General features: G+C 45.4%; 1 long non-coding RNA gene and 2 other non-coding genes across 10 annotated transcripts in view; all 3 read left to right on the top strand.

Annotated features, from left to right (window-relative positions):
* The window catches only part of LOC144818480 (uncharacterized), a 42,961-nt gene extending 21,692 nt beyond the window's left edge, over positions 1-21,269 (top strand). For 7 of the 8 annotated variants that reach the window (XR_013607115.1, XR_013607121.1, XR_013607117.1 and 4 more), the window contains 5 exons: positions 7,025-7,100; positions 14,664-14,759; positions 15,237-15,304; positions 19,000-19,144; positions 20,859-21,269. This is a non-coding gene — a long non-coding RNA (uncharacterized LOC144818480). The remainder of the gene's footprint in view (positions 1-7,024; positions 7,101-14,663; positions 14,760-15,236; positions 15,305-18,999; positions 19,145-20,858) is intronic. The other variant, XR_013607118.1, reaches the window with a different exon arrangement.
* LOC144820591 (small nucleolar RNA SNORA24) lies at positions 12,764-12,885 on the top strand. The gene has a single exon (XR_013607873.1). It is a non-coding gene; the product is annotated as a small nucleolar RNA SNORA24 (small nucleolar RNA).
* On the top strand, positions 14,975-15,098 carry LOC144820593 (small nucleolar RNA SNORA24). The gene has a single exon (XR_013607875.1). It is a non-coding gene; the product is annotated as a small nucleolar RNA SNORA24 (small nucleolar RNA).
* Positions 21,270-22,404: the final 1,135 nt, after the last annotated feature.

The following is a 22,404-nucleotide window of genomic DNA, read 5'->3' as shown; positions in this document are numbered from 1 at the left end:
ATTTGCTTGGCCACCTTGTGGGCGGGCCTGTATTCGGTGTCCCATACCCCTGTTAGCCATTTGGTGGATCTCTATTTTCTAGTTGCATGCCCAAGAAACTCACTTGCGTGGTCAGTCTTCACATATATTTTCCCCCTTTTGGTTCTCTCGATTTTGGACTTAATTACTCTCCCTGTATACAGCTGTCGGGCCCTTTCTTTATGAACACCTTTTCTACAGGGAGGAGAAGGTTGCATGTGAATTAAGAGGTTCGAGGCATGTGGGCTGCTAAATTCATATCTTAGCATTAGATCGCCGCCTAGTGTTGGGCTCGGATGATCGCACATTGTTGTCCTGGAAGAGTCTTCGAAGTATCCTGAGATAGGTGGCTCCTCCCCTGGACTACAGTGCGCATGGGCATCGGCTCCATCCCCAGATTGTTTTTTTCCGCCATTGGGTTCGGATGTGGTCTCGACGTCTTACTGTCGGAACCAAGAAAACTAACTTTTAGCGGCCAAAAGGCCTCGATTTTCTTGCGTCGGTATTGTCTGCGCACGGTCTCGAGTCTTCCGTCTCTTGGAGCCGGAATAAGCGGAGTTTTCTTCGCTCTCGGAACTTTGAGGCCTTCTCATCGCGACACGACTGCAAACCTTTTCGGACATGGAGCGGAGCCCGTTTAAGTACTGCCCGCTCTGTGGGTCCAAGTACCCACACATCGATCTACACCCCGTGTGTAACAAATGCCTTTCGCCTGACCACGACGACGGCAAGTGCAAGTTGTGTGCACAGTTCCGCTCAAAGAAGACTCTCAAGCTTCGGCGCGCGATGCGCATGGAAGCTAAACAAGCGGCCCCGGATCCGGAGAACATCTTCGGCGACCAAGACGAAGAGGAACAGGGTCATCATCTCCAAATCTCCCCACCCGAGACGGAGGTCGAGGCGGATCCGGGAGACGACGACTGAGTCGCGGGTCAAGGCCTTGAATACGTCGACGAGGTAGGAGACGACGATGAGATTTATGGGGCCGCGGCGGATAACTCAGGGGACGAGCTCTGCCCCGAAGGTTACGAGGATACCGACCGGGACACGGGATCGCCTGTCGGCCTTACCCAAGACCCGTTGCCGCAAGCCACGGCCCCGCCTTCGGGCCCGGCCACGGACTTACTTGCTGGGCAGACTGTTTCGAAACCGAAAACGTCGGGATCGACGACACCTAAAATGGCCGACCCAAAAACGAAACCGAAAGTTAAGGACTCGAGTGTCCCTAAGATGGCTACCGTGCCGGTGAAAACGACGGTGCCCGCTACCCCATCGACTCCGTCGACCTCCGGTCCGCAAAAGTCGAAGAAGTCCGTCGATTCCGATGCTGCGAAATCGAAACCGACGCCAGAGGAGGGGTCCTCCAAGAAAGATGGTCGGCACGGGTCAGCGGCTACGACGCCGTCCAAACCCGCCAAAGTCGGCTCCAAGGAGGCTACGCAGGCACACGGAAAGAAGTCTGTGCCCCGAACACAGGAATCGGAGGCGGGAAAGACAGGATCCGCGCACAAGGCCCACAAGGACGTCGGATCCGAGGGGACAATCAGACCATCCTCGTCAGCGCCGACACAAACTGTGAGTGAGGCGTCCCCCATAGCCGAATCGCTGAAAAGAATCAGGGAGAAGGCCTTTGCCCCGTCGGCTCCGATACCATCGCCGCAGCCGCGAAAAGACACTCCAGCGAAGCCGTCTGGGAAACTTCTCTTTATTTTGCCGCCGAAGGAGGCGCCAAAAGCATTTTCAACCAAATCGGCACAGAAACAGGTGATTTCTTCACCGACTGGCCCACTTCCACGTCAAGTACTCGAATCCGAGGACGATTCGGAGCATTTCATCGACGCTGACACAGGCAAACTGACCCTCTATAAGAGGAAAATCACTTCGGAGCCAGTGGACCCCTATGTCATCCCACTGAAGAAGAAGAGGGTGCCCCTTGACGCCTCAGGCCTCACGGAACCAATCCAGCCTCCTCCAAGACGGAGCCCTACTCCCTCCCCAGAACACTCTGCGGGTGAGGGGTATGATGAGGACGAGCAGTACAATTTCCCAATCAATGAACCTGACGTGCAACCGGATTCATATGATGACACTGGTGACCAGAACACCCAAGGTGCGGGGCAGGACCCGCAGCCTTTTAATGCACGGGCATCCCCGACTGAGGATTCAGCAGGTTTTCATGCACTACTCGAAAGGGCGGCAGCCAATCATGATGTGGACATGCATGCCGACCCGGTTGAGGAAGACTTCCTTTTCGACACTTTTTCAGTCTCTGAAAGGACAGTAAAGACACTGCCTATGCTTAAAGGAGTCCTCAAGCATGCTGGGGACATATTTAAGGAGCCTACGAGAGCGAGAGTGGTCAACCCTCGCATTGAAAAAAAGTACAGACCTGCACCTGCAGACCCCGCATACATTCGGGGACAATTGCCACTGGACTCTCTTGTGGTCGCCAATGCCAGGAAACGTGCCAACTCCCAGACTACGGGTGAAGCTCCTCCCCCGGATAAGGAATCCAAAGTGCTAGAGGCAGGGGGCAAAAGAGTAGCTGCACAGGCATCAAACTTTTGGCGCATCGCCAATACACAGGCGCTCTTGGCGCGTTACGATAGGGCGCACTACGACACCCTAGAACAGATTGTACAACACCTGCCTCCACAGTTCCAAGAGGGCACCAAACTGCTTATTGAGGAAGGAAAGCTAATCTCAAACGCAGCCATCAAGTGTGCACTTGACGCTGCGGACACAGCTGCTAGAGCTATCAACACTAGCGTTATGCTGAGGCGACAAGCGTGGCTCCGCATCTCAGGGTTTAAACCGGATATTCAGACAACGATTCTTAATCAGCCAGTCAATCCTGATAGTCTGTTTGGTCCGGATGTTGACACCACCCTAGAGAAAATAAAGAAAGACACAGAAACTGCTAAGTCTATGGGGGCCCTACAGTCACAACAGTTTCGTGGCAGCAATTTTCGTCGCTCAGGTGCACGTGGAGTCACCAGAGGACAAATGGGTCAACAATCCCAGTTCTCAAAAGGTGGGGCACAATCCTCGTTCACTAAACAGAACAAGGGAGGTTACAGGAATAACAGCAACAGAGGTCGCGGCAGAGGAAACAGCTCCCGCACCTCTACTCCAAGCAAACAGTGACTCTCTGTCACTGCCCCCCGACCACCTAACACCTGTCGGGGGGGAGACTGCAGCAGTTCCTGCCCGTCTGGAGAAACATCACCACAGACAGGTGGGTGCGACAACTAATCCAGTATGGTTATTGCCTAGAGTTGAAGTCCACTCCACCCAACATCCCGCCAAGGCAACGGCCTATGTCCGCAGAGCACTTGCTCTTATTGCAGCAGGAAGTAGTGGTGATGCTGCAAAAGGGAGCAATCGAGCTCGTGCCGGTGGGGGAGGAAGGCACGGGGGTATATTCCCTGTACTTCCTCATTCCAAAGAAGGACGGATCTCTCAGGCCCATTCTAGATCTACGTCCCCTCAACCTGTACATACTATCGGAACATTTCCACATGCTTACACTGCAACAGATTCTTCCCTTGCTAAACCAGGGAGACTTCTTAGCAACCTTAGATCTCAAGGATGCTTATTTCCACATTCCACTACACCCGTCACACAGGAAATACCTCAGGTTCACTATTCAAGGCAGGCACTACCAGTTCAAAGTCCTACCCTTCGGAGTCACAACAGCCCCGAGGGTGTTCACCAAGTGTCTGGCGACAGTAGCGGCGCACCTCAGGAGGCAGAACATCCATGTCTACCCCTACCTAGACGACTGGCTCGTGCAAGCCAAGTCAGAGCAACAGTGCGCCGCAGACATGTCGACTACAATTCACCTTCTTCACGATCTGGGTTTCTCCCTGAACTACCCAAAATCGCATCTTCAGCCGGCGCATGTCCGGCAGTTCCTAGGTGCAACGATCAACACCCTGACGGCCATGGCTCAGCCAAACCAAGTCAGGATAGACAGCATGCAGGCTCTGATCCAAAAGTTCAGGCCACAACACTCGCTTCCAGCGAGAGTGTTCATGCAGTTGATAGGCATGATGGCCTCCTGCATCTTCATAGTCCCTCACGCACGGCTACATATGCGCCCGCTCCAGGAGTGCTTAGCGAATCAGTGGACACAGGCTCGTGGGCAATTGACAGACCTAGTGTTGGTTACCAGTCGGGCATACGACTCTCTGCATTGGTGGACTCCACACAACCTTTGCAAGGGCCGACTGTTCCAAGAGCCCGTGCCGCAGATTGTCCTGACAACGGACGCATCTCTCCAGGGATGGGGAGCTCATGTGCTCACTTACACAGTGCAGGGACTATGGACGACGCAGCAACAGAAGATGCACATCAACTATCTGGTACTGATGGCAATCTTCATGGCGCTCAAGTCCTTCATTGTACATCTGTGCAACAAAGTCGTGCTAGTCCGGACGGACAACATGACCGCGATGTACTACATTCAAAAGCAGGGAGGCACCCACTCGCCACAGCTGTCTCATCTGGCTCAGAGCATGTGGAAGTGGGCCATTCAGAGGAACATTTTCCTCATGGCAGAACACCTCCCAGGAAAGGACAATCAGATGGCGGATCTGCTCAGCAGATACAGCCATCAAATGCACGAGTGGGAGATACACCCATCTGTTCTCCAACCGTACTTCCAGCAGTGGGGTCATCCGGAGATAGACCTGTTTGCCACAAAAGAGAACGCAAAATGCCAACTCTTTGCCGCCAGGTTCCCTCACCCACAGTCGCAGGGGAATGCGATATGGATGAACTGGTCAGGCAAATTTACGTACGCTTTTCCGCCAGCCCCTCTAATACCGCTGGTCGCAAGAAAGCTAAGGCAGCACGAGATGACTCTCATCCTAGTTGCTCCAACGTGGGCGCGCCAGGCTTGGTACACCACGTTCCTCGAACTCTCAGTGGTGCCGCATCAAAGACTGCGCCTCACGCCCAGTCTTTTGACGCAGAACCATGGAGACATTCAGCATCCAGATCCGCAACAGCTCAACCTGGCGATCTGGCTCCTGAAGTCCTAGAGTTTGGATACCTTAACCTACCTCCGGAGTGCATGAACATCATCAAGGAGGCGAGGAAACCAACTACTAGAGCATGCTATGCTGCAAAGTGGAAGCGTTTTGTCATTTACTGTACAGCCAATGACATCAACCCGCTAGATGCATCTATCCCCAACATCATCTGCTATCTGTTGCATCTTTACAAGTGCAATCTAGCGTACACTTCCATTCGGATACATCTATCCGCCATAGCGGCTTATCTCCAGACCAGGCAGCACCTCTCTGTCTTCAGAGTGCCTGCCATTAAAGCCTTCCTTGAAGGTCTGAAACGAGTCATTCCCCCAAGAACACCGCCAGCTCCGGTGTGGAACCTCAATGTCGTTCTCACCAGACTGATGGGACCGCCATTTGAGCCACTGCACTCGTGTGAACTCCAGTTCCTTACGTGGAAAGTAGCTTTCCTTGTAGCTATTACGTCTCTGAGGCGTATCAGTGAGCTGCAGGCGCTCACAATCCAAGAGCCATTCATTCAAATTCATCCAAATAGGGTAGTGCTACGCACTAACCCCAAATTCCTTCCGAAGGTGGTGTCACAGTTTCATCTAAACCAAACTATTGACTTACCAGCATTCTTTCAAAACCCGCAAACGGTGGCGGAAAGAATGCTCCATACCTTAGATGTACGGAGGGCGTTGATGTACTACATAGAACACAACCCTTTAGAAAAACAAAACAACTCTTTGTTGCCTTCGCACCACAACACAAAGGCAACCCAATTTCCAAGGCAGGGATAGCCAGATGGATTGTTAAGTGCATCCAGATATGTTATCAAAAAGCCAAGCGCACTTTAACAATACCCCCCAGAGCGCACTCCACACGCAAACTGGGGGCATCCATGGCTTTCCTAGGGAACATTCCTTTAGAGGATATTTGCAGAGCAGCCACGTGGGTTACACCACATACCTTTACAAAACACTACTGTGTTGATGTGCATTCCAAGCAGCAAGCTGCTGTAGGACAGGCTGTTCTGAAAACACTTTTTCAGGTTTCTGCAGCTGGCACGGGCAACCGCCGCTGATGGAGGGACTGCTATGTATTCTATGCTAAGATATGAATTTAGCAGCCCACATGCCTCGAACTGAATATGCTACTTACCAGTATGCATCTGTTCTTGGCATGTAGGGCTGCTAACATTCATATCGCCCGCCCTCCTCCCCGGTGCCTGTCGCAGCTGCAGATATACTATTGTATTTATTCATTAGCATGGACATCCTTTACACTTTTCACTCCATCTTCTGCCACAATGGCGAAAAACAATCTGGGGATGGAGCCGATGCCCATGCGCACTGTAGTCCAGGGGAGGAGCCACCTATCTCAGGATACTTCGAAGACTCTTCCAGGACAACAATGTGCGATCATCCGAGCCCAACACTAGGCGGCGATCTAATGCTAAGATATGAATGTTAGCAGCCCTACATGCCAAGAACAGATGCATACTGGTAAGTAGCATATTCATTTTCAAGCTTAAAGCAGTGTTGTAAATGTTTGCTGATGGACATGGTGTATTTTGCTCTCAACTGAGTCATGGATTTATGCTATCCATTGTTTTGCCAGAGTAGTTTGAAGTGGGTATGTGGGGAAAAATTGCTTTTTGTCCTAACTTCATTAAATTTGTCACGCAAGTTTCTTTTCTGAAAATTCCATATTTTTCTTTACAGTTTGAAAACGTTGGCACTGATTGCTTATGCTATGAATTATGTTTTTTCTTTTAAGAGTGAAGTGCTAATTGGTAAACCTAGGGTTTTCAAAGTTTGAAAGTCAGCCCCATCTTTTTTATTTGAAGTTAATGATGGTTTAAGAATGTTTGACTTGGTTTAAATATGTTCTAAATCTATTTAAATGTATTATAAATACATTGCAGAACTTTGCCAGCTGTTTTCTAAACTCTTTAACTTTTAAATTTGTTTTAACTGAATTAGTCTTGCGGTGTAAAACTATGCCACCAGCGCTCCACAGATCCTTGCCGTTCCTGCGAAGCCTGTAGCACATTGGCAGGTAGGTTGATGTCAAAATGAAAATTGAGAACTTTGCTCTGTTTGATGCTTTGTCGTTTGTGACCTATTTGCCGTGTGAAGGATCTCCAATGCATTTGTTTTACGCTTTGACTGTCAATGCTGCCTGTCCTAGCCTCCCATCCAGGTCTATCACCAGTCTTACATTTTTTTTTTAAATCCAAAACGCCCTGGTAAGATCACTATTCAGGCTTAAAATAAGTGACAATTTCACTGGCTGCCACCAAAAAATCCTGCATGACTTATAAAATCTTCCGCGGCTTACCCCCATGTTTCTCTATAGTAAATTAAAAAAAATACTCGCATGTGGAGAAGTGTGGCTCACTGGTTAGAGGCGGCAGACCCGTGAGCAGAGAACGGCCCGGGACCAGGGTTCGATTCCCGACGCGGCAGGGTCGTGGACCAAGGTCAGCGGACTCGATAATTCTCGCCTCGGTGCCTACTCTAGTCAGAGACCACACGCGGCAACTCTGGGCATCAGCTTGCCTCATCTTCACAACGGCCCCCCCAGATCACCGGGGATGCTTGGTCGCACCTTAGAGATACCCTTCTGGGACCATCTCTCAGGGTGAGCCAGGACGGGTTCCCCAGCGGTCGAAGCGTGGAGATACTCCTCCGGGAGTCGATTCCTAGCGCTATATAAACCCACAATTAAATTAAATTAAATGCTCAATCTCGGACCCCCCAACAAAGCCATCTTTGAGGTACCCTATTACCACTACAAAAAATTGGATGATGAAGCCTTCAGGCATAAAGGAGCCATATTATGAAATCTATTCCTTTAAAAATCCAATTATAGGCTACGTTGCTAAAGTTCGTGATATTAGGGATAATAGCCACTGAAGTGAAAGATGTAGTTGACAGAAATCCAAAAGTAAGTTAATATAATGTTTGACTCGATCTGGCAGAAGTCAAAACCTTGCAGTTCAAATAAGATCTTCCTTATGCCTGCCTGCAATGTCCAACTTGTAATTTCCCACCTAGCACAGCAAAGGTGGGATTATTTCTCCATACTGCTCACTTCTGCAACTCAAACTTTTATTTGAAGGGTGTTCAAATTACTTGATAGGGGACTTTTCTGGCTTCAGAACATTTTGGAGAGTTAGAAATCCTAATTTTGTAAGTCTGGCTTGAAAGACCCTCTCACACTTAATGCTGCTTGTCTTCCAGCATGGCCTAATTAGTTCCTTTTTTGTAACTTGATTGCATCATAAAATAAACCTTTCCTCCTTCATCCTACACAACTCGCTTGAAAATCAGCATCCAGTCTATCTGCCCCTACAAAAATGTTCTGTGCAATACATTTATAGCCATGCTGTCAGCCATCTTAACATTGAATATCTCATCCACCATGCTTGAAGTACTCCTGACCCTATACCTTGAAACCATCCATAGCACAATACATAAGGCACACCTTAACCACTTGGGAGCTAGTAAACAAACCTCCCCAGTGCTGCGCTGTCCATTATCCGGTGCTGAACTGGACGTCCAGCGGTCGCACGCAGCACTGGGGAGGTAGTGCCCGTGACGACCGTTGGCCGACGGCAGCACTTAAGGGGTTAAACACCTGTGCCCCCTCGTTGTGGGTTATATAGACTACAAAACAACCTACATTTTGTTCTTTAATGTAGCTCTTGTATAGTGTTTCATACCCCTAGAGAGACCAAGAGAAACCTTCAATATTTAGTGTGTTCCTGGCGTCATTTGAACGAATGAATAAGATGTTGGGTTGAGCTTGGCTTACATGGCAAGTTTTTGTTCAAAGATGTGCTTTAAATATGGGGAGTCAAATGTCTTTAGAAGTGGTCTGTCTCGTAAAGTTCATAATTATAGGGCTATTATATGGCTACTTAGTAACCACTTTAGTGCACGTTTTAGGCTGTACATTAAGATACCCAATTGCAAGGGCATTGCTAGCGGCCAGAAGCGAGAGGGACTCTGGTATGTAAGCTTAGTCAATGAGATTCATCCTAGAGTCCTATTCATCCAAGAAGCTGTCTTGTTGTTCCTTTGTGACTTTTCTGAAAACTCACAGTACACCTACTACTTCAAGGGTGCCCGCATTGCTTCAGATTTAATTTTCTGATGGAGGTCACACTCGTATCCCAAGGTCGCTTAGCATTATATAAAGATATAATGTAGAACCTGATTTTTTTTTTAATGTACATTGTAAGGCTGATTGCTTAGCTGTACCCTGTCAACTAGGTTTCACAATCTATGCTGCAGAGTATCTACTCTGAACTTCACACCACCCTAAAATATTCTGTGACTTCAAACAAATACAAGCCACAAACCCATCTACAAAGCCCAAAATGGATTTCCGGTCAGAAATATTGAAGGCCATCTGCAGCTACAGAGCACACTCAAAGACCACAACAAGCAAATTGGCCTACTATAGTCCTCATAAGCCTACCACAAAACTAGGATCTACCAACCGCTTTATAATTACCTTGCCTATAGTTTCCTTTCCACCTCAGCTTCTTTCTGAAAAGTTTTATGGTGTTTGGACTGGTCTGGGCTCTGTCTCCCAGGCTGCTCGGCGCGCTTAGGCATTCCTGGCTACCAACTCACCAAGGCAAACTACTTCTTTGTGGTCCTGTAGGTGTAACAGGAAGTTGGCAAACTGACTTTTGGACTCACCACCTTGGTATGGGGCTTGGGGTTGGTTTTCTCAAGCAGGGTACCACTGGCACAGCCCTCTTTGCTAGCCCAAGGAGCTGCTGTCCAGTCTTTGGTGCTGTCTTTGCTGGGTCCAGGGAATAGCAGTGCAGTCCTTCTTAGATCCTTTCTTCATTACAAACATGATCTGAGGTCTGCATGCCCAAGGTGCCACTTTAGTTCCATTTCTTTGCCTCTGGGGATTTGGTGACTTCTAACCAATGAGTTACCAGGCCCACTCCCACCTCGTGATGACTTCCTGTGAAGTGTAGTATCTAGGCATCCCCGAATGCACCATATTGCCCACTCCCAACTTGGCAGAGCCCCTCTTGGTGTGTGAAGCTCCCTAGCCCATCCTGTGTGGGGCTAGACACCCACAGAAAAATAATTGACCTATAACTTCCCCCTTGCTATCTACAAAGTCAGCCTGTCTGCGAAAAAAACAGTAGTCCCTCTCATGTCTCATTTGCCTGTCAAAGTTGGCTTCCCATTTGAAGCATGCCTTTTGGGCTCCATTTTGACCATTCTGCTAGCAGTTAACACCTGTAACAGCAGTCCCTTTGTGTTCCTTCCTGAGACTCGTTCACACCTCCTGCAAGGAAAGCAGAAAGCTGCCTTGAGGTCAACTATAAAGTCACTGGAAAACATCTGGCAACCAAGTGGCAACTTTCAAAAGTTGTCATTAGCACAAAAGTTACAATACATTCATTGTGTTCCTTTCCCAGTCATCTCTCCTCTGCTTTCCTATGCTAAGTTGTATCCTATTTGAACACCTATCTAAAATGTATGGAGTTTGATGTCCTCTTTTTCCATGATTAAAAAAATACTCAACCTATTCATGTCAACATGACTCCTCCATATTTAGTGATGTACTTACAATATTGTATCTGCTCAAATATGGCTCAGTTTAGTTAACTGAATGTAAGGAGCAGCTGGAGGACCTACTTTCTTTAAAGTTCAAGGACCTGTCCATCCTTTTCATTGTGGATAGTGCCTGCTAGTTAATGAAGGGATGTTATTTTCACCCGTGGGACTTTGGCTTTTGGTGCTACTTGCAGGTTGTACAGCATCCCTCGGGATATCCTTTTTTAGGTCACGCTAGCGTTGCATCTCGCAGCGCTGCTAGCAGAGAGACATATTGGCGTAGAGGTATTTTAGGAAAAGGACTTGTAATCCTGCCCAAGCTTTCTATTGGGCAACGTCATTACTTATGCAAAACCCTGTCTTGTAATTGCTCTGCAGGGTTTTTCGTTACCGCCCTGTGGCTTTTGTACATGCCCTTGGGACAGTCTACAGTCTCAGTTTTATGGTTTTCTCTTATCTGAGGCATGTCAAAGGAAGGTTCAGGGAGAGTTCAGCAAGCTTTTGCACGTACCCCACTCTCTGCTGTTCCTCCCCCTCCCTCGAGTGCTGTGTGGGGCGCAACAGCTTTCCTTTGCTGCAGCATTTCCACATCTGGCAGCTTCCTGCCCTCCCCCGACGCCTTGTTTAGCATGCTGCAGATAGGTGCAGTCTGGGCACTAAACTACACGTCCTCGTAGCCAGACGTGGCCTGAACATTCTTGTCGTTGTGCAAGCGCTTCCTTCCTTGTTGTGGAAAAAGAGGATTTCAGTTAGCCGTTTATAAAAAACGTTCAGTTAATTTAAACCTTGGTTTCACGCACTTGCTCTAGATAAATACCACTAGAAACCCAACTGCATACCTAGATTACCAGACAAAATATTGTCTGGTGCTAAAAACACACAGTACGTCTTAAGTGGAAAATGTTAGCGCCGTGAGAATCTATGGGCAGTACTGTCATAAATAAACTGTCCATGACCCTTAGACTTATGTTTGCATTCTGATACTTTCCCGTTTCCGACACGAAATTGCACATCTAAGGTTCAAACAAGCAATGCGGCGCTAAGGGGCTCTCAATTCATTCACAGATGTTTTAAGTACGAGCAACTTATGTCTGTTATCTTTGTTACTGCCACTACGACACATCCGTATTTTCAACTAAAGTTCAGAAAAGGAGTTTGGGATCCGCTTTTATACATACATTGGAATCGGTTTTGTAAAATTGCGGAGCGCAAAATAAATACAGCCTACGCCCTGCTGTTTTACTAATAGTCCGGCGTGTCCTCTGAACACAGTGACTGTGAATTAGCAATCTAAACTTGTTTACTGCAGACCAGACGCGAAGCAATTGTTAAGTCATCCTGAAAGACGTGAAATCTTAGTTGAAAAATGAAAGACACAATGCAAAGTAATGACTCATTCAAACATCAATAGATTGAGGAAAAATTAAAAAATCAGTTAGATATTTTCCCAAGGTTGTGAGTACCCATAAAAACGAGAGTTCAAATATGCGTGCAGAAGAACCTAACTGTCCTTCATGTACGCCTGTGCCCCACCTCCCGGCTCCTCTTGCTGGTCGTGCTTCGGATCTGTTGGTAGTCTCTTTCCCAACATGGCTGCTAAAACAGCGCGGTAGAGCCTGCAGCTCTTCATTTCATGCATCCCTCCCCTTGCACAGGCTCCGGTTTCCGAACACGCTCGCCATTGTATTTTTGGGGGGGTTCCCTACCTGTTGGCTTTGCCAATGCTTGTTCGTTCCCATGAGATGCCACCAGCTTCGCAACGGACTTTGTCCATGGGAAAACAACTGGTGGTCATTTAAAGCACTGCTTCCTTAAGAGTGGCGCTTGTGCTATATAAAAGCACCCAAAAAAAATCGAGCAATTCTGGGGGGGTTTTGGGGATTGCAAATACAGTTTATTAATGCTTTTGTTATTTACAAGGGGCACTTTGGTGGGTGCATGCGCCTTTTATCAGCACGGCGACTGCTACCTAGCCTCCACGCTTTGTGTTTAATGAAGCTCAGCAGACGCTGTGCTACTAAAACAATGCACGTCGCTGCTGCTCCAACTGCCCTGTAAATATATATATGTTTAATCTTTGTTACGTTTTGGAGATTGGAGGGGGGAAAGCAGTGATTAATCTTTTTCCAGGAATCCATGGAGCCTGTCCTCAGTGGCAGTTTTCCTTCCTAGCCCTGGAAGAGTAAAATTTTGCTTGTTAACAAATTTGTTTCCTTGTTGGTTTCTGAATTCTATGAGCAAAATACATATGATTACATAAGTTTACTAGCATGCTTTGTTGCAAGTGTAATAGCTCAGTACTGCCTGATTTATTTTTTATGGACGGGGTAAGCGTATTTTTGTTCTTTACGTAGTGCTTACTTGATGTCCCTGTATCATGATTTAGATGTTGAAGCATTCATCTGTTTCTTTTTAAGAAGTTTGCCAGTATATGCCCGCTTTAAGTTTTAGCTTGTTTTTTGTATGCTTTCTATTGTTTCCCATCTATTAGGAGTAGTAGTTTGGTATTGGGCATAAAGTAAAACAAAAATGATAACTTACGGTAGCTCTGCATCTTGAAGGCTTTTTCTGGATTTGTATGCTATTCATTTATTCCACCATCTACTTGCTGGTTCCAGAATTCACCCTCCCTCTTTTGTGTAGTCTACCATTTATTGGCTAAGTCTGCTACCCCTATGATATCAGATACAGCCACTTGAGTGGTCACCATCTGGGATACCTTATTCCTTTTTGGTGACCTTTCGCATCTTTAGACTTAATTACTCAACATGCTATACAACTTCAGGCCCCTTGTTTGTTGTTCACATGTTTTCTATGGGGAGGGGAGTCTCACATAAATCCGGAAAGTTTTCAAGCTCAAAACCTCTACAGGTAAGCTAACCTTTTGGTTTTGCATAGCAAATATTTCTGGATTCACTTGCTGTGCATTGATTATAAAGCTGTATTTCGAACTTGGGATGGTGGGCTAAAATGTGTGAACTTGCGCATTAGTGTCTTAGAATGATCTACCCCACGTCACCGTCTCCTAGCCTGTATGTCCACCCAGTAGTCTTTAGTGAAGACTAATAACCAGCTGGCTGCTGTGTAGTTATATATATATCTAATGTGAGAACAGTCACGTTTGTATTAGATAAGTTCCCTACTTGGATAGAACACCCTTCCAATATGGCGCCCATAGTGGCCAGAGGGGGGTGTAGTCCTATGCTTATGTCAATGTCAGTACTCAAGACTTTGTTTATTTTAATGGGACACATGATACTGACTAGTGACACACTGATGAAGGCTCACGCCGAAACGCGTCTGTGCTTACCTGTTCCCCTTGATTAAAGTTTGTTTGCTTGACTCTTGGACTGCGAGTGCTGCATTCTTCCTGTGTAACCAGGGGATTTTTGAGCGTTTATTTATATATAGCACACCCCCTCGCAACGAGGGATTGAGTCCGCACTCACAAAGGTTTTCAAAGTTTTCCAATTTTTAGTTTATTTTCATAATATCAGCTAATCGGTCACAAAACCGACGCGTTTCGCTGCTCCCACACGCAGCTTGCTCACGGTTAAACCGTGAGCAAGCTGCGTGTGGGAGCAGCGAAACGCGTCGGTTTTGTGACTGATTAGCTGATATTATGAAAATAAACAAAAAATTGGAAAACTTTGAAAACCTTTGTGAGTGCGGACTCAATCCCTCGTTGCGAGGGGGTGTGCGACATAATTAAGGCTGGGCTCAGCTAAGGAGTTCTGCACCGAATCTTGGAGCGCCTGGGGTCTTGCTAACCAGGAGCCATCTCGGAATATATATATATATATTTTATTTATTTATTTATTTATTGGCGAGGTTGTGGATTAAAACTGGAGAGTTTAACTTGTTTATAAGGATGCAGAAAAGAGGCGCACAGGCCCAATTTCCAAACTAGAATAGATAAGTACTTCACACAGAATTTGTAGTTATCTGGCATCTTAGACATTTTTTTGTCCACTTGTTTTGAGCTAGTATTCACTTCTGTATTTTTTTTTTTTTTTTTTTACAGAAATGTTTCGAGATGCAGAATCTGATTTCAAAGCTGAGAAGCACTTGATTGCACAATGGCTTTTCTGGACATTAGAGCTGTTTTGTTTCAATGTTGGTAGGTTCAAATTGTGGTTACATATTATTGGTCCCTGTAGTTTATTTGGTATTTGGTGGTGGTTGTCACTGTTTTGTCTAGATGACAATGTCATCTAAGTGGAGTGAAGCTCAGTTCATTGTGCGAATGAGCCACATGAAATAGAATCAACCAGTTAACCTAGTGTTATACTTGGTGATGGTGTGCTTTAGGTCGGAAGCTTGGGGTCCATATTTGTCCAGGAATCCATGGGGACTGTACTCTGTGGCAGTTTTCCTTCCTAGCCCTGGTAGAGCAAATTTTGCGAATTAGTAAATTGGTTTCCATTTTCTTGGTCACCAAATTCTATGAGCAAGATACTTATGATTATTTATGCTTAGTAAAATGCATGTAATCTGTGTACAGTCTCACTAGCCTCCCAATTATGCTTTTTATTATGTTAGGTTTTATATATTTTTCTTTTGGGAGGCTAAGCGCATCTTATTTTTCTTTCCACAGTACTTAGTTGAGACATCCCTGGTTCAGGTGTGGAAGCATTCATCTGTTTCTTTGCATGAAGTTTACAGGTTTGTGCCCTTGCTCATTTTCTGCAGGTTTTTGTTTGGTTACTATTTCACTTTAAGAATGAGCAGTAGTTTGGTTTTTGATATGGAGTAGGTTATAAATGCAATCTCTTCTCAATATGGTCTCCCAGTTGTAGCCCTTCCTTTGTGTTCTCTCCTTCCCCTTCCTTCCAGAATACCTGCAATGTTCTCAATGCGTTATGCGTAACCAAGCTGCATTCCAGACTTGTCTGTTGGTGTCACAATTAGCCTATTTGGTATGTTCCGTCCACCCCTCTTCCCTGCCCCTTGTTGGAATCTTCCACCCTGAAGCTCCTTGTAGAATGTTGGAGTATAACTTAGTGAGGAGAGTGGATGGCCATTAAACAGCACTATTCTTGAATACTCCTGTGTCCTGTGTTACTTCAAGAACTCCATAGTTGCGGCGTCCTAAATTCAAACGTGCTGCGCCGTCTGAATTTAGGACGCCGCAACTATGATGCTTCTTGAATATGCTCCCCGATGAAGGACACATGTCCGAAATGCATTGGAGCTAGAGAAAGCATATCATGAAATATATGGATTGATTTTTTGAAATTCAACATCATGGATGAATAAACATTTGATTTAACCAAGACATTTTACTTCGTTCAATTTCTCTATAAATTGTGGAGGCGAGAATTGCCATCTAGTGTGCCCTAGGGGATGCCATCAGGTTTCTACTGATAGCACTTTTTGTTTCATACATTACTCGTCCACTGGGTGGAGGACGACACCCAGGAGCACCTAATTTACCCTAAGTGAAACTGACACTTAAGAAGAGTGCAATTCAGCTGTGCACTGGACCTATTACTTTATTTCATTACTTCAAGAACTCCAACAGTCTGGTCAGCTGGTGAAGTGTACATTTATCCTGTGCTCTGTGAATAAACTTCATCTTACTTTCAGAAGACTCGTACGTTTTACTTACATCAGAGTAAAACAAAGGTTTAACTTAGTAGTTTTGCAAGTTTGAAAGGTTTCTGAATTTACATGCTAATCATTTGTTCTGCCACCTAGTGGTCGGCCTGTATTTAGTATCCATCCCACCTCCACACCACCCATATCCCTGTTGTCAGCCATTTGGTAGATGTCTAGCCCCCCACCCCCGTTGTCCGATGCCTGCACTACCACAAAGCTCGGAGTTGAGTGAACTGGGCGACGACCGACCAGACATCAAGTTGTCCATGACTCCAGAGCTGCGTGAAGAGGAACAGAAAGAAGTCTTCAAATATGAGGAGGACGAGCCCATCGTGATGTAGAGGCCAGGATAGTTTGACAAATGGCAGGATCTCCACACTGAATCTCCCTAGGAGGTGTAGGATGATACCCGGTGAGTTTCTCAGATAGCCTAGCCATGTACGATGGACTAATTAAGAGGGCACCAGTCACAAATGTGGTCCAGTTTGAGAATGTTGAAGCAATCTTGCTTCCCCTAAAGACCCTGATGCCATTGCACAATGCAAACCTGTACCTAGTCTTGCTCCCCAGCATACTGCACCAGGGTAAGAAAGCTTTGAAGGAACTGATCACACCCAGTGCAGAATCCCCCTCAAAGAAATATATAAACATTCCAATAGACTCCCTATTCATTAAACAAAACCTACTTGCAGGTTTCATCACAGTGACAACTGCCAGGAAGAGGAATAATTCCCTCATGTCAACCAGGCCACCAGCAGAGAAAGGATAGGCTGGGCCTCGTTGATGGAAAGAGAAGAGTGCAATTGAGAATTCTGAACCCCAATGCCATCCTCCACAGGTGTGGCCAACAGCAAAGGGAAGAAATGGGAGGGCTCATACTGCACCCGCCAGAGTTAAAAAAGAAAGGGTAGTCAGTCATGTAGGAACATCACCAACTCCTTCCTCAAATTGCCTCTGGATGCAACAGATACCACCAGCAGACTAATGTGCACGGGCATTACTGTGTTTGGGGGTAGGGGGTGGCGACTTATTCATGCCTGAGGTGCAGGCATTCATCATTAACAGAACCTTGTGGGAGCAGCAACTCTTCATTTGTGATGAAAGGTCAAGTATCTTGTCAAAAAGCAAGCCAGAGTCCACCTTGCCCCCCCCCCCCCCCCCACCCCCCATTTCCAAGGGAGAGACAGTGGTGTCTACTAGGTGTACTTCCTAGTACCAAAACAAGACTGAACACTGACACCAATTCTCAACATCTGGTATCTAAACCAGTTCATACAAATGCAACACTTCAAAATGATAGTGCCACATAAATTCTGTTACTAAGGAAAGGAACACCCTAGACACCTACCTACATATAACCATGAACCAGAGGTACAGGAAGTACCCAAGATTTGTCTTGGACTAAATACACTACCAGTTCAGAGTTCTACCCTTTGGCATAAAATCTGCAGAGTTCACGAGTGCCTACCGGCGGCAGCACACCTGGGAAGACTGCGGATACAAGTCTACCCTTAACTGGACAATTAGCTGGTAATGGCATACTCGAAATAAAAATGCCAGTCATCACACACTACAGTGCCCTGGGTTCACCATAAACCATGAAAAAATGCCACCACTCGAACAGGAGAATGTGTTCCTAGGGGCAACACTGGACTCAGGATCAGCACGGGCATACCCAGTCGCCAAGAGGGCAACAGCAGATCAAACTCTTCTATCAGAAGGGCAAGTCTGATAGTGAGGACTGTCATGAAATTAATGGCCTCATGCAGCCCCCTTATACCGCATGCAGGACTGCACATGCGAACCATACAGGAATGGTTATGAAATTGATGGTCACAAGCCACAGGGAAATTAGTGTATCTAATTGTCTAGGAAAGCTTGTGAAGGAAATAAAGTGGTGGAACCCAACATATGTGAGTATGGGGAGACCTTCAAAAATTCATGCTCCCATGATGACCATACCAACTGACACATCCCACAAGGGATTTTGGGAGCACACATGGATAAGCTGATGGCCGGAGACATCTGGTGCCCTAGGGACATCGTAAATCTGTTGAGCCACTCTCCTAAATCGAGGCTATTTCAATGGGGCAACACTATTCCCCAAATCTCAATGAGAACTAACGAGGTAGCAAAGAATTATACACTACACCCCAGAAAGTTTCCACTGGAAGGGGGTGGGATAAAAGAAATACCAGGTCTTAAATGATTCAGGTTTACCTGCGTCCGATACTACTGGGTTCATGATAGTTTCACCAGATACTAGGACTGCTCAGGATTATTATGCTCTGCAATTAAAATGCACCTGGATATGGGTCAATGCAAAACACTTGGAACAATACTTGTCTGGTTCAAAATCAACGTGCCAACTAGTGCTTAACGCACAACAACTTTCTCTAAGAAGGGTCTTCTATGTGAATTACACTGGGATTGATTACACATGGAAACTGGTATTTAACTAAACTTTAGTCCATATAAACTGCACGAATAGTCCGAAAGTTGGTGCTCTGAATAAACGTTCAACCTGACTCTTATAATTCTGCAAGTCTTATTAATTACCAGTGTCCCAAAATTACAGGTTCAAATGTTGTGGCTATCACATACAATAAGTCTTTCCTGTGTATTTCAAAACCATCCAAGTCAAGTGTTCAGAAATATGCTTTCCTAGGAAATCTTAATCAAAGCGCTGCTTGCACTAGAATCCTTTGTGTGAATAATATGGCTCTAATTTACCTTCATATTGTTTTTTGCCTGCTTAGTGCTTGGAGCTCAATTCAAGAATGCGTGTCCCATTTTTCTAATCCGAATTTGTCTTGGAGCGATGAGATCTGCATCCAAAGGGCTGGAGACATTAGAAGAATGCCGCTGTGGTCCAAGGGCCAGGAGATAGCTGACGAGAACCAGGTAAGTGACCTGGATGATTCAACAAAGTTAAACAGTGAGTTGTTTGGCAATGTGGGTTAAATAAAGCGGGTGCGGGCGCACGTGCCATGCTGCCATGGTTTGGAATTTAGCACATTGCTGATTTATTACGTTAATTTTGGCAGTTTGCACATTGGATGCATCCTCGTGGCGATTAGCATGTTATGCAGCTCTATCTTGAACAGTCATGTGCAGAAGTTTTACTGAGCACCTACCACTGCCACCAGGGTCATGAGCATAAACCTATAGTGATAAACATAAATTGGTGTCTACCACTGCCTCGAGGTATAAGACTAGGGTAACCCCATTAATATTGAGAACCAAAGGTAATATGATACGGTTACACAAACTGGTTCACAACTAAATAAATCTTTCGAAGTTTCACCATGTGGGAAGCAAATTGCATATACCTTTTTATTGGCAATTCGTGTACATAAGGTCAGACCTGTAATTCTAAAGCAAATAAGTGAATTTATTGCACAAAATATCCTTGGATTATATATTCTGTAATAAACAAGAGCTCATGCTTTTCTGTGAAGGCTAGATGCAGTGAGGTGTGATAAAAGGAGTGCATTACTGTTAAACAGTCATGATTCCCGTCTTTTTTTATTTTAACAATATAAAAGGTGTCTAGACAAGTGTAGTTGTCTGACGTTTTGACCGGGACGGAGCAGGAGCGCTCTGAATCTATGTAATATGAAATATATTGAGTGTCATTAAGTGATTGAGAAAGGCATGACAGATGGGCCCATCAAGGGCCAACCTGGCTTGTCACTAACGGTAAATCAGGCCGAGGGTTGAAAGCCTGTCTCCTCAAGGCCTGCCAGCCTGAGGTGGGAGCATCAACATTGCTAGATGCAGCAGTGTTTAAGCGAAAAAGATCGCAGACTGTTCTGCAGGAAACAATTCGTATTGTTTGAAGCTAGTTTTTCAAGGTGTGGAGTTTGACTTCGGTCAACAAGACAGACATGGGTACAGAAGTTAGCTGATCTGGTCCTTGTCCTGCATCACGAATAGCGTTTTTCACTCTTTGGTTTAAACCAAGATGGTCCTTCGATTGCTGAGGAGCTTTTAGAGAATTAGTTTATGTAGGAAGAAACTGGCAATTTGGTGGTTCTTGCATTTTATCTAAGAGGGTAGTGTAATCTCACTGCTCCTCAAGAAGGCACTGATAGGTAGCAAATTCCTGGATAGTATGCCTTCTAGTTTAAAGAAGGTTGACGTAGCCAGAAATGGTACGTGGAAGCAACAGGGAGTTGTCATTTTGTTAGCTGGATGTGAGCATACTTCCCAGTGAGAGGACTTGACGGATTGGACTGAACCACATAGAAGCTGCAGAGATACCCAGGATTCTTGGCACTTTCATGCTAGCCAGAGTGATTTTCCCAGAGGCTGCACAGAGCTTGTGTTTGGTGTCTGTGGTCATCTGGCATCTGTGGCTCGGGCAAATGTGCATCAGTGATGTGAAAACTAATTGCTTGAATGCAAAGGATTTCAGGCTTGCCTGTTTTTTTATTTATTTTTTAGATGAGACAAATTTGGATATTCCTTATTTTCCCAGTTGCCTTAATTGCATAGTGAACAGGGATACTTTTTTTGTTCTCCTTTTCAATGTTAAAACTTAACATGACAACGAAAGTAACTGTCACGCCATGTAGACTTCACACCATATTAATGTATTCCTTTTTTCTTGCAGATTGTTACAACCTATGAGCACCTACAAACGCAACTGCCGCCTTTGGAGGGGACTTTTTTGAAAGCAAACTAATTTGGAAGAATAAATCTAGTGTAGATGGCGGAAAAATAAAATCATGGATTCCTCTTGAATGACTTCACGCTTTTTATGGCAGTTGATACAGGCACAAACTTTCCAGATTCTCTTATTGTTTCAGTTTATACCATCATCTATCAACCTCTCCCTCTGCTGAATTCATTCTCCTACTTTTCTGTAACTCGACCCTCTGTTCACCTTCACTTGACCATTTTTCTGGAAACAATATTATTCATAACCTCCTTCCTCGCTTACACATGTATACTTTTTTCTCTGGCCATACAATACATCTACAATGTGTGTACAACCTATAAAGTAATAAAAAAATGGTTTGCAAAATAAGTAAATTTTGAGTTTATATTTTTTCAAGCCATGACTGCTTTAACTGCCTGAAAGCAAGACCTCTTTGGTTCCTATTATGCTTTGCTTGAGGGTTTCCCAAACTGTGCAGAGTCTTGCCTGCTTCATCCGGAGTGTGGCCCTTTCTACTGGAGTGTTCCTCGACCCTTTTCCTCTGTACTCTGCAGCTAAATGTGTAAGCCTTATTTGTGTGAGCCTTCACGTACGCTTTCTGGCTGTCCTCGCCTCGCCCTTTATGTGAAGTCTCTTCTGTAAACTTGGATTAACAAGTCCACACTTTATTATCGGCAAGTGATTACTTTTTTTAACTTGTTTATTAGTACGGAAGACCCTATTAAGTGTTCCTCATTCAAAGCAACAATGCTACTTTAATATTCTACACCAGTAACATAAACACGAGCTCTGAAACCGCTGACAACTGGGAATAGCATTTTATTTAAGACCTCTAGCTCTTGGCTTGGAAGTGTGAGGAGTCCTTTAACTTTGATCTGCTGATTCAACGTAAACATCCGATTACAATCTTCGAGCTGAATTAATGTTTAGAGACCAGATGTGTGGTTTTACTTGAACTGGTTTCAACGGAATGCCAGCCCTTTCTAATGAGTATTTTCAGATCTGTGCTTTCGTCCTCTCCTAAAGGTGTCTGCCAGACCATCCTGTTTGGACACCTACATACAGAAACATTGCTCAGTCCTGCTTTGTCTCATAAGTCATCAGAAAAAAATATGGGCAGAAGGATTTTGCTGGTTGAAGCTTATATATTTGTATGACTTGAATTATCCTGCCATCTAGTGGCTGGTTTCGGGTTTGTCATGGAATGTGTATTGGAAAAGCCGAAATGGCCTGGTAGATCTCAGATCGACATAATGGCCTGTTTGGTAGCGTGGAAACCCCCCACAGTTCCACACGGGACGTTCTTGAAGTTCTAAGCCCCCCTGCCCTCACTTTCAGCCTACAAATTGTAAATCTCCTACCAAAAATATTGACGTTTTTGGTGCCTTCTGCATGCTTTTGGCAACTTGAGCTTTTAAGAAATTGAAATTGTTGCCCTAGTAATTTTGGTCACAATATTTAGATTTTTACGGGACATATAATGTATAAAAGCCAAGTT

This window comes from Lissotriton helveticus, chromosome 2_1 (genome assembly GCF_964261635.1).
Source record: "Lissotriton helveticus chromosome 2_1, aLisHel1.1, whole genome shotgun sequence".
NCBI classification, from domain to species: Eukaryota; Metazoa; Chordata; class Amphibia; order Caudata; family Salamandridae; genus Lissotriton; species Lissotriton helveticus.
The sequence above is the reverse complement of the archived record's forward strand: the minus strand, read 5'-3'. Positions and strand labels throughout refer to the sequence as shown.